Below are 15,587 nucleotides of genomic sequence, written 5' to 3' on the forward strand. Positions count from 1 at the left end.
TTGAGAACAACTGGTATGGAGAGATAAATATATTTTAATTCTTTATCTCTCTCATTATGAGTATTGTACGAGTATGCCCATTTTGTAAATGTATGTGCCCATTTTTTGCTTGTTTTAATTAACCAATACATGATATTTATTATTAAAAACAGCCTGAAGACATGGGAGGTTCGTAAGTCCAAAGTCTAAAATTTTTACGATTGGCAATACTGAATAAGAGGCTTGAGATTGAAGTAATTGGACTGGGAATGGATGTTTAGCATGCCTAAGCCGATTTACTTCAAAACATCGGAATTGAAAGGGAAAATAAGTTATTTTAATATAAAAATACAGCCTTGGAGATATCTATAAATAACATATTCTGTAAGCGTAGATTCTACAATATTATTTTAGGTAAATAGTTGGTTTAGATTCTATGTTTTATGGGCTTATATTACGGTCCCTTGCTTCTTGGGTAATTCACAGGAAAATTACAGAGCTAAGCAGCGAATGATAGTGTCGCTTATGTAGTGGGCAGCCATGCAAGCTTTGAGCTATGACATGTGGATATTGTATGGTCAGCAAAAAGGAATAAAGGAATATGAACGTTTAGATAGGGTCAGATAAGTAAATAATATAATCTTCTTCTTTTCGTCTCGACAACAAACCTACACAGTGTCAGCCCAAAACTCCGCCACAAGAGTGGCGTTGTCAGCAGCACTCATCAAATCCTTCTGAGTGCAGTTGCTTGGGCACTCAGGGCACGACACGACAGTGTGCCTCATCGACTGGGGAACAAAATCGCACCTGCATTAATGTTTAAGCCATCCAAGAATCCCCACCTGACCAGATTGTCCTTACTACGGCCAACCTGCGTCCGAAGTCTATTTAAATATAATAAAAAAATATAAATAAATCTTACAGAATATTTAAAATGCCTAGTTCGAGTTCGATTTCCCAAATAGTTATACACGGGTCGGATACCCGGCAATTAGTTATCTATTTCATTTTGTAAAGTTAATTAATTGAATCCATCTACAAAAATAAACGAGCCAGGATTAACTTGTTACTTAACAGCATCCAAACAATTAGTTTGTAAGAAATTTAATCAAGTGTACGAAGTTACCTGAGTAGTTGTCTCAGTATTAGAATACTTTAGTATTCACGTTAATTTCGCTGAGGAAACTTTTATATTAAAATAACGAGTCGGAGCTGGAATATTTGTGTTTCAGCTTTTTCATTAACCAAAATAACTTTTTACTGATGATTATGGTTCAGTGGTCAGGGTTTGGGCTCTCTCGAGTTGGGGATTTCATTCAATTTCGTTGAAATGAAAATTGACTTGATCAAAATGTGGGACTTCTATTTGTCCAGTTACGCCTACGTTAGTTTAATATTTTTTCCATTTGTATAGGTCTTGCCCTATGGAGCAGACACTTATAGCATTTTTTCTGTTTGTTCGACAGTTTAAATTGAAAGACTGTGTAATAGAAATGATTCGATATCCTGGCAGGCAATCGATCTGAACTGCACTGCACTCAGGAAGATTTGATGAATGCTGCTGACAACGCCACTCTTGTGGCGGAGTTTTGGGCTGACACTGTGTAGGTTTGTTGTCGACACGAAAAGAAGAAGATCGATCTGAAACACTAAAAACTCTTTTCGGAACGAACCCAACGGGCATTTACTCTACAGACCGTGAAAATGGCCCTAGTTCGATAAAACACCGAATTGACGGCGCTTGGACACGAAACCACTTCGGTGTTATTCCCTAACGCAGTTTACGTATTTTCCGGTCTGCCTGTCACTGTCTATCATGCTGCCATCTTGCTTTGCGTGATAAGGATGGATGCATTCGATACTGTGTATAAAGTTTGGAGAATACCGAATACCCACCTGACACGAAAGGTATAAACATATACAGGTATATCATGGTGTTACGCTGACTAAAACTTTTCTCGGTGGTTTTCGTCTCTACACGTTTTTTAAATTTTATTTTCAGCCTTTCTGGATTTCACATTTTTGTTATTAAAGCACAGTTTTGAATTCCGAATTTTTAGGATTTTCGCGACTGTTTTTCAGGAACTATTGAATTACCTTTTCGTTATTTATTTAATTTCTCTTTTTCTACCTAAGTAAGCACTATTTTTAAAACTTAGTTTGTAAATTATGCGAGTGTTGTGTGCAGTGTTGTTGACCCCTCATATTTAGGTTTAACCCCAAAATACGTTGAATCACCATTCCTTTGTCAGAGCCCGATGGCCGCGCCTTTTGGGTGTGCGCATACGCATCGTTCGATACGCTCCATGCGTTCCCGACGTTGCGGCCTGCAGTGTACGGTATAATCTAGGAGCGTCGAGCGGTGCGTATTACAAAACGAAGCATAGATTGAGGTTTTCGATTGGTTAAACTTTATTATTTAGACCAATCACAGGACAAAACCTAATTTCTGAGATTGAATCGAGTTTTAATGTTTTAATAGGAGTGTTATCCATATTATTATATTTAGCTGCTCTTCTAACTTCAAGTATATTGTAAGAATATGTAAACAACACCATTATAGCTCAAAATCAATCGAATATTGGAAATAAATTACTTAGGTACCTACCTAACTTACTATATTGTCTTGAGCCTTATTCTGAGGCGCTGTCAGCATTGTGCGAGTTGAATTTGCTCTTAATTGTGTAGTTATTGATTTTCTTCCTTCTTTGTTACCGAGTTTTTTTTTGTTTTTGTGGAATAATATTAAAAGGATCTGCGAAGACTACCTTTAAGTACCTATATCGTTGCTGATTTATTTTGTGGCCTTCAACAAGACAACTAATAATTAGCTGAAACAAACTTCTTTACATTATACATTACTGAATACGCTTCAAGCGTTCCAGAACTGTCTCCGGTGAACGGAACCTAATCCTTTCTACTGTCACATAACAATCGCAGGAAACATTCGATTCGATAAACAAGGATAACACCGATGGATGCTTGTTTCCCGGTAATTTCATTGACGTGTCTATTTGGACGCGATGTGTGTGGTTTTTTTGGCCGACTTTACATAGCAGGAGGGCTATGCTCGGTGTTTCTTTACGAGATCGAATCAGAAATGAGGAGATCCGAAAAATGAACTAAAGTCTGCTCTGCCCACATCCACGTACTTCCAGCGACCTTCACCAGATCATCTTTTAACTTATATTATAATTAAAATCTTTACACCATGGATGGATGGAAACATGAAATGCCGGATCGTCTTATGGTCATAAAAAAATTGTAAATACAACACGCAATCATTTTAAGTATTTATTATTGTAGGTATTTAAAAGTCCTTAAAAGAAGGTCATGATGACACATCAAGAGGCCTCGAAGTTACTTGACAAATCACGACCAATGGACATTCAAATTAACTTTATCCTTACGACAGACATAAAACTTTGTAATACTTTGAATTTAGGTACTTATAGATTGTATTTTAATTTCCTTTTTAAAGAACTACCACAGAAGTTAGAAACAGCTTAATCGAACATCGTGATGTGCAGGGATTTTTATGATACAATCTTGCAATGTTTATAAATTGCAACTGATTCATTTGAGTTCATTTGAGTACAATTACACAATGAGCCTAAAATAGGGAATAGAATTACACGGAAAGAAGGCCGTCTTTTGAGCTGCTACAGTGAGTAAGAACGAAGTAAGCGCCAATAAAGTGTGTCTGTAGTAGACATCCAAGTAATAACTGCGATATAAAAAGAAATATTGAACAGAAAAATCAAAAGATCCTTCCATTACTTATTTGCTCTTCGAGAGCAAACTAAACATGACACGTGCAATAAGAATAAACAAGCCAACTAATAACATTTGTGACATCAAAGGGAAATTCGGAGAGGCGACGTCAAACGCGTCTCAAACGTACATTTCTTTGAGGGCCGGGTTTCTTCATGTCGGTGGAGTGGTTAGTGTTGTTTGTTTACCTAATTTTTACTTTTAGGCACTTTTTAACTAAACCTTTCGTGAGTAACAGATTGGCTTTTAGAGAGTAAAAAGCTTTCTAAGCTTCATGAATAGTCTTGAAGGTCACGTTTTTTTATCTCTACCGTGACGTGATTAACGTATCAAGAATATTTATTTGACACTTCATATTCATCTTCATCATCTGTCATAGGACGTCCACTGCTGAACATAGGCCTCCCCAATGCTTTCTATGTTGCCCGGTTGGTATTTGACTCTTATATCTCACATATTTTTATTTCAGAACTCGCACATCACTAACGCAGAATATGCGGATTCTATTTCCCTGTCTTTGACATTATGAAGAGTTGTATGCAACCCGAAGTAGGCCACAACCTTTTGTTCTCGAAATAAGGAATAGTTCACGAATGCAAGAACATTAACAAATTGCGCGTGTGCACGATCACGATATGATAAAGGTTGAAAGCAAAAGTTAAAGTGTATTTTAGATTTTAGTTTATACTAAACTTGTACTACGTGAAATTTAGTGTCACAGATCGGCATAAATAAATAATAATAAATAATTAACTTTTAAAAAAAATAAAACCGACTTCAAATGCGTGAACACAAAAAAAAACTAAAAATTAAAAATATTGCGTATAAAAAAGTTCATCCCCAATTTTCCACCCTTGGGGGTGAAATATTTTCTTCAAATTCGCATGAAACCACCCTTTTGATAATACCTATTCAACAAAAAAATAATCGTTCAAATTGATTTATAATCGGCGGAGATATTGCGTATAAAAAAGTTCATCCCCAATTTTCCACCCTTGGGGGTTGTTTTTTCTATTATTAAATTTAAATGGGACCACCCTTGAGGTATTACCTATACACCGAAAAAAGATTTGTTCAAATCGGTTCATAATTGGCGGAGTTATCGCGTAACAAACATAGAAAAAAAAAACATACGGGTCGAATTGAGAACCTCCTCCTTTTTTGAAGTCGGTTGCAAATAATAATATAAAGAGTAACAAACATCCAGACGTCCAGACATCCAAACTTTCGCATTTATAATATTAGTAGGATATTAGTAGTATAGTAGGATACTCAGACTGGGTTATTTCATCTTACTTTAACTTTGACAAACGTTAAAAATCTGTCAAACTCCATACAAAAAGCACCGGTTATCATTATAGTTATGGTCAAAGTCAGGTGGTGCAACTCAGCCTTACTGTTTAACGCGGTAGCATACTAAGTCAATCAACAAGTAACATTGTACTATACACATAATACAAAAACTAGTAAAACTTGTCTGGTCTTGACGTACTTATTTGGTTTTATCTTGATGACTAATCAGTGTTGAAAGTGTTGATTCACGCACAATTTTTTTAACCGCTATCACAAACGTTCTTTGATTTGAAAAAAAGCGAGAGTTATGATTTTTGACGTTCCATCAGAGGCTTGAAGGACTAATCCCTTTAACGCCGTTTACGTAGTTTCGGGTCTATCTACCGCTGTCACTCATACTGGCATATCGCTTTACGTGAAAAGGATGGAAATACAAAACTTCAGACAACGTCCTTGGGAGAGTAGTCCAGTAACATTGGACTACAAGTGGCTCAAATGAATGAAGTCTTAATGCCAATGTGAGTCTTACAAAAGCTGTCACAAGCACAGAGGGTGAAGTTTCATTGCCACGAACGGACTCGATGTTCATAATAAAGTTTGGGGCCCAACTAGTTGAATTTGGCGCCCAACTAGTTGTGGTCGGTCGTAATGTTTGTTCTCGCTGGATGTCCCGTTTCAGATGCTATTATTATGCAAAGTTATAAAACTTTTGGACTCTACGGAGTCTATTAAAGTACTGTACATTCAATGGTGTAGTAATGTGGTGTAGTATTAGCACTACAGTGTTTAGCTAGACGTAGGTAATTTTAAACAACAGTAAATTTTTCTAATAAGGCAAACTTGATGGTATGGCATAAGGCATTCTCTACCAGTTCATTATTGGGCTAAGCAGATAAAAAGTACATTCTAAATAACTGACCAGTAAATAGATAGCTCGCGTACTTACTTATGTCAAAACCACATAAAATTAAAACTCATTTTTCCTACGGCATCTAAATTAAAATGAAATTTGTATGTTTCATGTAATCATGAAAGTTAAGTTGGATTTTTACCATAAAAACATAGTAAGGGCGACTATTTGTGTGAGTATGACAATACCCGTAGATATGTGAGGCGCGTCAGCGAGAACAATCGCTGGCTTGCTTTCACACAGCCAACGTATTTTCAGCAGTAGGAAAATGCCAGGACTATTGTTTGGGGGCTGAAAACAGGCTTCACACTTTACATAACATATACTTTAGTGGTTAATTTAGGTGGTCAGCATTGCATTCAATAATTTAATTTACAGCCGTTGTACACCCATGGAAAAATTCCAAATAGGTTGACAGTTAAACCTGATGCGAGTTTACAAAAGGAGAAAGCAAATACATATACCAATATCATCAGATACTTATTGGTAGCTTGATATCAATCGTAGGCGAAGTACAGATAGCAAACCTCTTTTTTGGAATGTGATCCTTTGAACTCAAACATATAATTTTTTTTTACCCGACCGCGCCAGTCGAGGGTTATTTATCCTCATAAAGGAGGTCGTTCATTTAAATGAACAGTTACAGCTTTAACTTGTAAATCAAACGTATTCTAATGCATCGCACACGTTCAAAATTAACGGTTCCCGGATGCGAATACGAAGAAGCTTCGTGGAATCATTGACTACAAAGTACAGGGCCGAACTAAGATGCACAGGGCTCTAACATACGCAAGTAAAAAGGCTATAATAGCCTTTAACCGCAGAAGTATTGGACCAAGTGTTGTACATTGTTCTCATTGAATACTGACTGTGTACGAGCAAAATTTTATTAATGCAAATTGTATCGCCAAATTTCTCACAATTGCACATGAACAATGAGTCGTTAAGATAAAACGTCACAAGTATGCATCAACCCTCGAGCACTTCTTGTGATGATCATAAAGCACACGCACTGAGGGACTCACAAAATACAATTGTTATTATGAAATATAGTATTTTCGGGACTAAATGAATAGTGATGGCATTTTTAGGTTACTCAGAGCAAAAGAAAGTCACAATGTTCTTTTGTATTTCCACAGAGAACACAACGTATTTAATTCCCAATACAATCAGCTGTGTTTTAAGTGTATGTGGCATTATGTAGTGTTAAAATATTAAGAGGGCTCCAATTCTTTTTTTGTCCCAGGAAAATTGATCCACCGCGCCCGTCAATAAGGGGACACATTAAGGGGCTCCTAGATAAGGACCCGCCTCTATACCTAGCCCGGGCCTGCCCTCATCTTGTCTTGTATCCTAGATGTGTAATCACTTCGTGGAAGAGTTTATTGCTCGTATGCCGGGTTTGCAATTATCCCGCTGGCCAGTGTCCAGGGATTAATAAGGTTGCTAGTTTCTGCACAAAAATCTCCCGAGATAAGTACAGTCACAGCAATCTGTGCCTTTCGTCCAATAGTTGAAGTTTTTTTTTATCTGCAATGATCAAGCTGATCTTAGGAGGATAGAAGTCATTCTAGATAGTTGTTTTCTTTTTTCTTTTAATAGGCATAAAAATGGGTTTGCTCGTTCTATTCAGCCAAATGACGCCCACTGCTGGACAAAGGCCCCCAAAGATTTCCACAACAACCGGCACTTTCCGCAACCTTTACCAGATCGTCGGTCCACCTAGTGGGGGTCTATTATTGTAGACGTACTTATAATTTCTAGTGTCCCCGAAACTAAATTCTAAAAATTTGCGCAGCATATTTATATCCTGGAGGCTTTGTGAATTTACAGTCATCCGTCCCTTTTGCAGTTCATCGAGTTAAAACTACCGACTCAGACAATTTGTAATGCTAATGTGGCAACTTATTTAACTGTCACAAGTGGGTAATTTACCTGAGGATATGAAAAGAGACAGTGGTTCATCTTGTATGGTAGTTTAATTAGTTACTCATTTAACTCAATAATTACAGTGCTCAAACTAGGAACAAGATCTTCAAACTAGGTAATTTAATATTGAAACAGCAGAGGAAGATATGAATGAAGTCTATTTATGCCACTAGGCTTCCAAAAAGCGCTTTTACACGTTCCATTAAAACTCTACTAATGTTAAAAATGTGTGCGAGGAAGAGTGGAAAATTATAATTATTTTTCTCAAGGTAAAAGTTGTATATTAAACTAAAGGGTCCTTTCGTTTTTCGCTACAGAGCTAGAATTCTTAAATTCCTTTAGCTCTTCCTTCTGTCTTCGGGATCTTGACATTGGGCTCCTTTTGTGCATAGAAATAAATATTTATCTCAGGTAAACAGCTAGAGAATGGTTGTCCGTGCTGTCACTTTAAGTGATTAATTTTGTAGCGGGTCCAATATCAGTGTAACTTTCTCCCGCGACAAACTTGGCCTTCACCGGTTGAGTTTTTGTTGGCGGTTAAGCTGTAGATCCTGACTACACAGGAGTTGTGGCAATGGGATCGAGAGGTGGGAATAGTCCCGTGTCAAAATAATCTCACTATAGTACGTAAATATACATATACCTACATAGTCCCGATCGAGCAAAAGAGTACTTTTTAACCCCCGTTGCAAAAAGAGGGGGTGTAATCTACCACAGTACTTACCCATAAGTTTCTGATATAGTTTGGTAAAACACAAAACAATTGAATTACTTACCGACTAAAGCTCAGTCTATGGGTTTACCGCGGGATCATCGGTGACAATCCCGTTTAGGTTATCTGGAGACAAATAAAACTCAAATTAATACTTAAATAAAAACTGAAATAAGTCTAGATATTTTATGAATCTATCTATATTTATAACAGCGAAAGGTCACTGATCACGAAATCTCAGAAACTACAAGTGCTAGGAGTCTCAAATTTTGCATGGTGGTTCCTTTTAGAACGTAGGTGCTCACTAACGAAACTCCACTCCTAAGGGGGTAAAACGGGTTCCACGCGTACAAAGTCGCGGGCGGCTGCTAGTTCTTCATATAGATAGGAAATAGAATGTCTACCTATGTTTATGTCTACACTATGGTTTATGCAACATTGTCTATCACCGTACCGTACATCTGACGTTACACCATAATTGTAAGTGATTAAGTGCCTTAATGATAGAGGTATATAACAAAAAATCTAGATTAATATAGAAAGAAAGAAAGAAAGAAACATTTATTGCCATGGACATCACAAAAGACAATAGAGGTAAAATGAAAAAAAAAAAAAGCAAATAAGACAGAGGTGACATAAAACATACAATGAATGAATGAATAAACTAAGCAGTGCCACCCTGTCGCACAGCGATGCCCATCGCAATGGGACCCCACTCAGCATATGCCGTGGCCCCCGGTGAGGGAAGCCACGACGCTGGTTTTCAGTGTGCCCCATGCCGAGTGAGAGTCACGGACACTAACCTATACTGCATAAAATATACATACATAAATAATAATAATAGTGCGCGTATAAATTTTAAATGTATATACAGACGTAGTAGAAAATAATAATATACGATATAGACGAAGTAGAAAAGATGTGATAAGATATTTATTTATAAATAAAAAGATAATATTTAAAAAACAAAACTGTGTGTGTGTACATAATAATAATAATAAATTGTAATGTATTAAAGTGCGAAGTAAATATCTATTGCAGAACAACCTTACGTAAGATATGATTTACTACAAAAGCACATATCCGTGTATAATACTTAATTTGTTTGCTTTTTTCATTGTACCATTGATAGGGATCTATAATTCGAAAAGTTCTAACAAAGTGCTGAAGTTTTAGAAAAGTTGTGATAAATATGACCCAAAAACAATGAAACATTGCTTGTTTTAGGGATCGTGTAAGTTTTTTTTAATGTAAATAAGTAATAGCGTAAAGCCCGAAAAAGTTCAAATGGAAGGTCAAAGCACAGGTCAAAGTCTGATCGTATAGTCAGAGTCAAAAAGTTGATAACACAACCTGACATGTTGTGGACTTAGAGTAGGCGCACACCGTTGATTTTTCGTCGGCCGATAGTTTAATCGGGCTGTTGATCAGTATGGGCATGTATGGGAGTGCGCACACTACGCCGATTCGATTTGGCCGATTCTTCATACAATTTGAAATCGGGCACAACTATCGGCCAACTAAAAATCAACGGTGTGCGCCTACTCTTATTGGCTACTTTGCGTGTCATGAACTATTTGACGCTGACTGTCAGGCGGTAATTTGGGCGTTCCAACAAACCCCTTCCTTCATCTCGACTTTCGATTGGTTCTGGAAAGGTGCGTGACTGATAGTCAATTGTTTAGCTGTTTTAACTTTTTTGATAGTGATTTGATTGATATCGCTATCATTTATCCATTAGTCTAATGGAACTATTAATATTAATTGTTTGGATATATTGATTTCTTTCTTTGTTTATTATTATCAAAAAGAGTCACAATCAAGATTCAAGATTCCAAGATTGATCGAAATTCACTCTTCCAGGATTTTCCCGTAAGCAGGACATTTCAACCGCAAAATTAGATAATAATATAATTTATGATAGAGCAGCTTAATATGATAATATAATTTATGATGTTCAACGAAATTATCCGAAGCAAAACACTAGTTAATTAGTCAGTGCCATAAGAGGCCATTAGCAACTGCCGAGTGTGCAGACGTTAATTATGAGCGCTAAGCTCTAAGCCAACTGGCCCAGCGAGGATCACACCATACAAATATTGGGCGTGCGCAAATATTGTAGGATTGCGGTCATCTCGCCGACTTGTATTTGCGAAGCACATGGGCTCTCAAACTAAGCGAAAAAGGTTTTTTTTATTGAATGATATGTATTAAGTTAATTTGTTAAGAAACTGAATGAATCTTTCAACTGTGGCAGATGTTTTCTATATAGTTTTTTTTCAGGAAAATCCGGCATCCCATCCCAACTAATATTATAAATGCGAAAGTAACTCTGTCTGTCTGTCTGTCTGTCTGTCTGTTACGCTTTCCCGCTTAAACCTCGCAACCGATTTTGATGAAATTTGGCATAGAGATAGTTTGAGTCCCGGGAAAGAACATAGGATAGTTTTTATCCCGGTTTTTGAAACAGGGACGCGCGCGATAAAGTTTTTCTGTGACAGACAAAATTCCACGCGGGCGAAGCCGCGGGCGGAAAGCTAGTTAGCCATAATTTAGAGGTGAAATTGTGTCAAAGAATTGATGTTACCGACAATGTGATGATGATTCATGTAACACTTATTTTTGTTAACATAGATGTACGGGTATACTAACGCATTAATTAAAACTACAACTAAGATCCTTTGCATTATGCAGACATTTGGTTAAATTGAGAAAAAAATACCAACCGAATTGAGAACCTCCTCCTTTTGATGAAGTCGGTTAAAAATGTATAAGGCACTACCAAAATACAATACAATACCAAATCTCATGCGAGACATAAACGTTAATTTTTTAAGAGTAGGTATACTGTAATGTTTTCATTTCATTCCATTCAGTTCAAATTAACGATTTTTAAGTACTCATACATAAATATTCAACTTATATTTTGATAGTCCCTTTTAATTTGCTAGCATACAAAAGTTTTGGAAACGCTTGCGCATGTTAAATATTCAGTCAATCTGAGAGTACCCTGGAGGTCTCGAGCGTCAACTCGAGGATTTTTAATATTAACGGCTGCAGACCTTCATAAAGCAGCTGCTCGTAAACTGGAGACGAGGACAAATTGAGAGAGTGCTTACGACCTCCTTTTATGGGGGATGATTAGACCGATAGTAAGCTTAAGTGAGAGACACTTGACATAAAAAGGCACCTGAGTACCCTGAAGCTAGCTTGAAGGGACTTTAAAATTAGGTTTACTACTTGTCCTAATGTCATTACATTCCATGTTATTTAAAAAAGCGAATCGTTTTCTTCGTTTCGATAGATGTACATTGAGTGTTTCATTGCGACGATAAATTAAGTTCCTATCTTCGAGACAATGACCATATTATTAACACTTTGGATGCCACGAGGCTCACCGGTGTCTCGGCGTTCAACAACGACATTAAGTTTTATAGAATATCTTGCAAAATATCCCAACTATCCCAACTAATATTATAAATGCGAAAGTAACTCTGTCTGTCTGTCTGTCTGTCTGTCTGTTACGCTTTCCCGCTTAAACCTCGCAACCGATTTTGATGAAATTTGGCATAGAGATAGTTTGAGTCCCGGGAAAGAACATAGGATAGTTTTTATCCCGGTTTTTGAAACAGGGACGCGCGCGATAAAGTTTTTCTGTGACAGACAAAATTCCACGCGGGCGAAGCCGCGGGCGGAAAGCTAGTATCAAATACGTTGCAAAAACTAAAATAATTGGAATGGATACTATTTAATGGAAAGATCATCAACTTTTTATGCACATTGTCAGCTGGCATTCTTTGCCGACGGATGCTGCGCTCTAGCACACGAGCATTGCTATATTTATCGTTATCTTAGTTTCACCTGCCCTCCGCCACAACGTAACTAGGCTACAAACAGTAAAACTCATAAAACTCATTTATTTTTGCAAATAGGCTTTTAAAAAGCACTTTTACACGTCCCAATATTAACCCTACCACTGCTTCGGGACAATAAATGGGCCAGTGCTGAGAAGAAGCAGCGCAAGAAACTCAGTCACTATTGTGATCACATACAGCAGTGTTGAATTTTTAGCACTGTCTACTATACTAAGGACCGACGACCACATAAAAGTAGCAGGAAAGCGCTGGATGCAAGCCGCTACCAACCGGTCATTATGGAAATAATTTGGACTATGTTCAGCAGTGGACGTCCTATGGCTGAAATTATGATGATGATACTAGGTTTTTTAATTAGTAGTAGGTAACTAGTCATTTGATACGGTATTTTGGTTCCCCAGGGTCCCCATGGACGCTATTGTACCTGTGGCCCAAAATCACAACTTCGGAATGTTTTTTCTTCATAATTTTCGTGACAGTTTAACGCATACTGCGTGCAGCTAGTAATACATTATTGCTAATTTGAAGCAACTTTACTTATTGTATCTCTGTTGTATTTTTAACATTGGTCCAGTTAGGCTGGTTATGTTTAAACCGTTTAATTTTCACCTGCCAGCGGTAGTAGTTTAACTGCAGGGTTTTCGCAGTCTGATAGGTCAGGTACACTTTCGAAGTAAAGAATAATGATGCTTAGTTTCTAACTTACAGCTTTAGAGTAAATTCAATTAAATTAAAAATCTTTTGCGAGAACTACAATAAAAATTAAACGAGTCGGATTTCAAATCATATTGTTAAACGCTGTTAAATAGTAGATAAAATAAGTAAATAAGATAACACCTAATCTATCAAAGTTTGGTAACGTGAAAAGGAGTGATCTAACCGAACCCAGATGAGTCAGGGTGACGATGACCGTCAATGAGTCATTGTGACTACATACCTACATCTGCATCTTAACTTTTAGTTAAGGCAAAAGATAGCCTACGAGTTGCTTTTTGCCAAGAATGGTGAACAACATAATCTATGGCGGATAACAATTTGTGAGAGTCGTCAGTGGCGGCGTAGCATGGCTTGGCACCCGGAGTGAGCACCCCCCCCCCCCCAGGATCTTTGTTACCGATTCGAAGATGAAAGATGTTACTACGAATCAGCTATAAAATGATACGAATCGCACCCCCCCGTATCCTGCATGATCTTTGTCATGCAGATGCGCCAGTGAGTACAATCTGCGCGACTTTTGGCACCCCCTGATGCTTGGCACCCGGGGTGGACCACCCCCGCCGCTCCCCCCATACGCCGCTTCTGAGAGTCGTTTTGTAATTCCGACCTCCTAAGAAAGAAATTAATAGGTACTATACCAATATGATTTATACATTATTATTGACGCTATTTATTTTGACATTTAATTGACATTAATTCTATTTGTATTATTAATTTATTTGGACATGATGTGTATTTCTTTCTTATTAATACTGCAATTGTTTATTATTAATAAGAAAATATATTGAAAATTTGCCATGTAATGAACATTATGAATAAATTTCTTATTCTTATTCTTATTCATAATATAATATGAACAAGATAGGGCACTAGTCAGCACTACGCAAATATTGGCTCTAAACAGACTTCCTTCTCAACATTTTCAAATATTACACACCTCTAGTGACTAACAAATGTTTTAGTATGCACTACGAGTATTAGCGTAGGCTAACAAACTTATTGTTTGAAGACACTTGTTAGTATTTTATATCTCAAAGGTAAAAAAACCATTAAAACCTCTGAAGGCGCAAGATGTTAATTATAATGCTCCATCCTTTATTTCTACTAGTTGCCATTGACCACCGGGGTGCTAAACGCCACTTACTGTATTTAGGTGGCAATTTTGAAGGGGGTAGATGGGATTATAGGTGCTCTATGAAGTCTTTTATCAAAAATATCAAAGTTTCACCACAGCGAAATATAATTTCGACACTACAAAGTGCCTACTAATTCAATTAACCGTTCAATGTCATTGGAAAGAGCCTTTGAAAAAAGTTCAGATGCAAGAAGGTTACTTCAGAACCTATAATTTTAATTTTACGCCACTGAAGCGTTTCATTTCGCAAAGAGCTTAAGTATGAAAATATTGCAATGCAATTTTAGTAATGATACAAATTAGAATAGCTACTCTAGTGCTTTAATAATTTTCATGGAAAATATTGTTGCCTAGTACAGTCGTCAGAATAGACATTTTGTTAACAACAAACATCTCTATTACATCCACATCAGATATTGTGTTTAGCCTAACTAACATAGAGATCCTGCCAATTTAAAGCGAGGTATAGACTAGCAATAAAACTTGCTGAAGTTGACTTCTGCAAGCTGTTTACAACTGTTTAAATAGCTGTGGCATGCCAACTTCTGCAAGATTTACACAGTGGTGGAAGTCAACTTTTAATTTTTCTTGCTAGTCTAAACCTCGCTTAAGTTTCGTGGCAAGTAAAGGCAGTTTTCGGTACGTGGTCTCCTACTTATTTGAAAAATGTCATTTCACTGGGTCTCCATTGAAGTAAAATCGCTGCCCAGCACCAAATTGAAAACCCTTTCCTTACAACTAAGCGCTGAATCATGGCCATCAATACACGGGGTCACCTTTCAAGATCGGCCACTAATAATTTATTTACTATACATATATTTCGTAAAATGCAAAGTTCGTAGCGAAAGTCTTTCAAATGGACCCTCGCCCTTTTATGTACAGACGACAGCACGTCAAGTTGAGCATCTTATGTGATCGTGATAAGTGCTATTTTTCAAATGTATAGCCAACTAACCTTTATGAATCTTTAAGCCTTGTTCGCACTAGTCGAGTAATTCAGTAAAGTAACTCGCCTTTAGTAACTACACTACACACTGACCAAAAAATAGTTATTACTTTGGTCGAGTACAGTTTACTAGTAATTAGTAGTTTTTCTATGAACTCGAATAAATAGCCCGGTTCGGTTTCGTTTAGCCGGTGAGCGAGTGAGCAGGGACGCGTGATGGGGGATGCTACTTGCCTGTCAATTAACGAAATGGATTTACTTGACTAAATGATTTACGCCCGTATTCACAAACATTACTATAAGCTCGCACAGTGCGC

General features: G+C 37.2%; 1 protein-coding gene across 1 annotated transcript in view; it reads right to left on the minus strand.

Moving 5' to 3' along the window:
• LOC135074385 (uncharacterized) overlaps positions 1-8,725 on the minus strand; it is a 35,806-nt gene extending 27,081 nt beyond the window's left edge. Inside the window, exon 1 of the mRNA XM_063968664.1 lies at positions 8,662-8,725. The gene's annotated coding sequence lies outside the window, so the exon portion shown is untranslated. The remainder of the gene's footprint in view (positions 1-8,661) is intronic.
• Between the last annotated feature and the right edge of the window lie 6,862 nt (positions 8,726-15,587).

This window comes from Ostrinia nubilalis, chromosome 1 (assembly GCF_963855985.1).
Source record: "Ostrinia nubilalis chromosome 1, ilOstNubi1.1, whole genome shotgun sequence".
NCBI classification, from domain to species: Eukaryota; Metazoa; Arthropoda; class Insecta; order Lepidoptera; family Crambidae; genus Ostrinia; species Ostrinia nubilalis.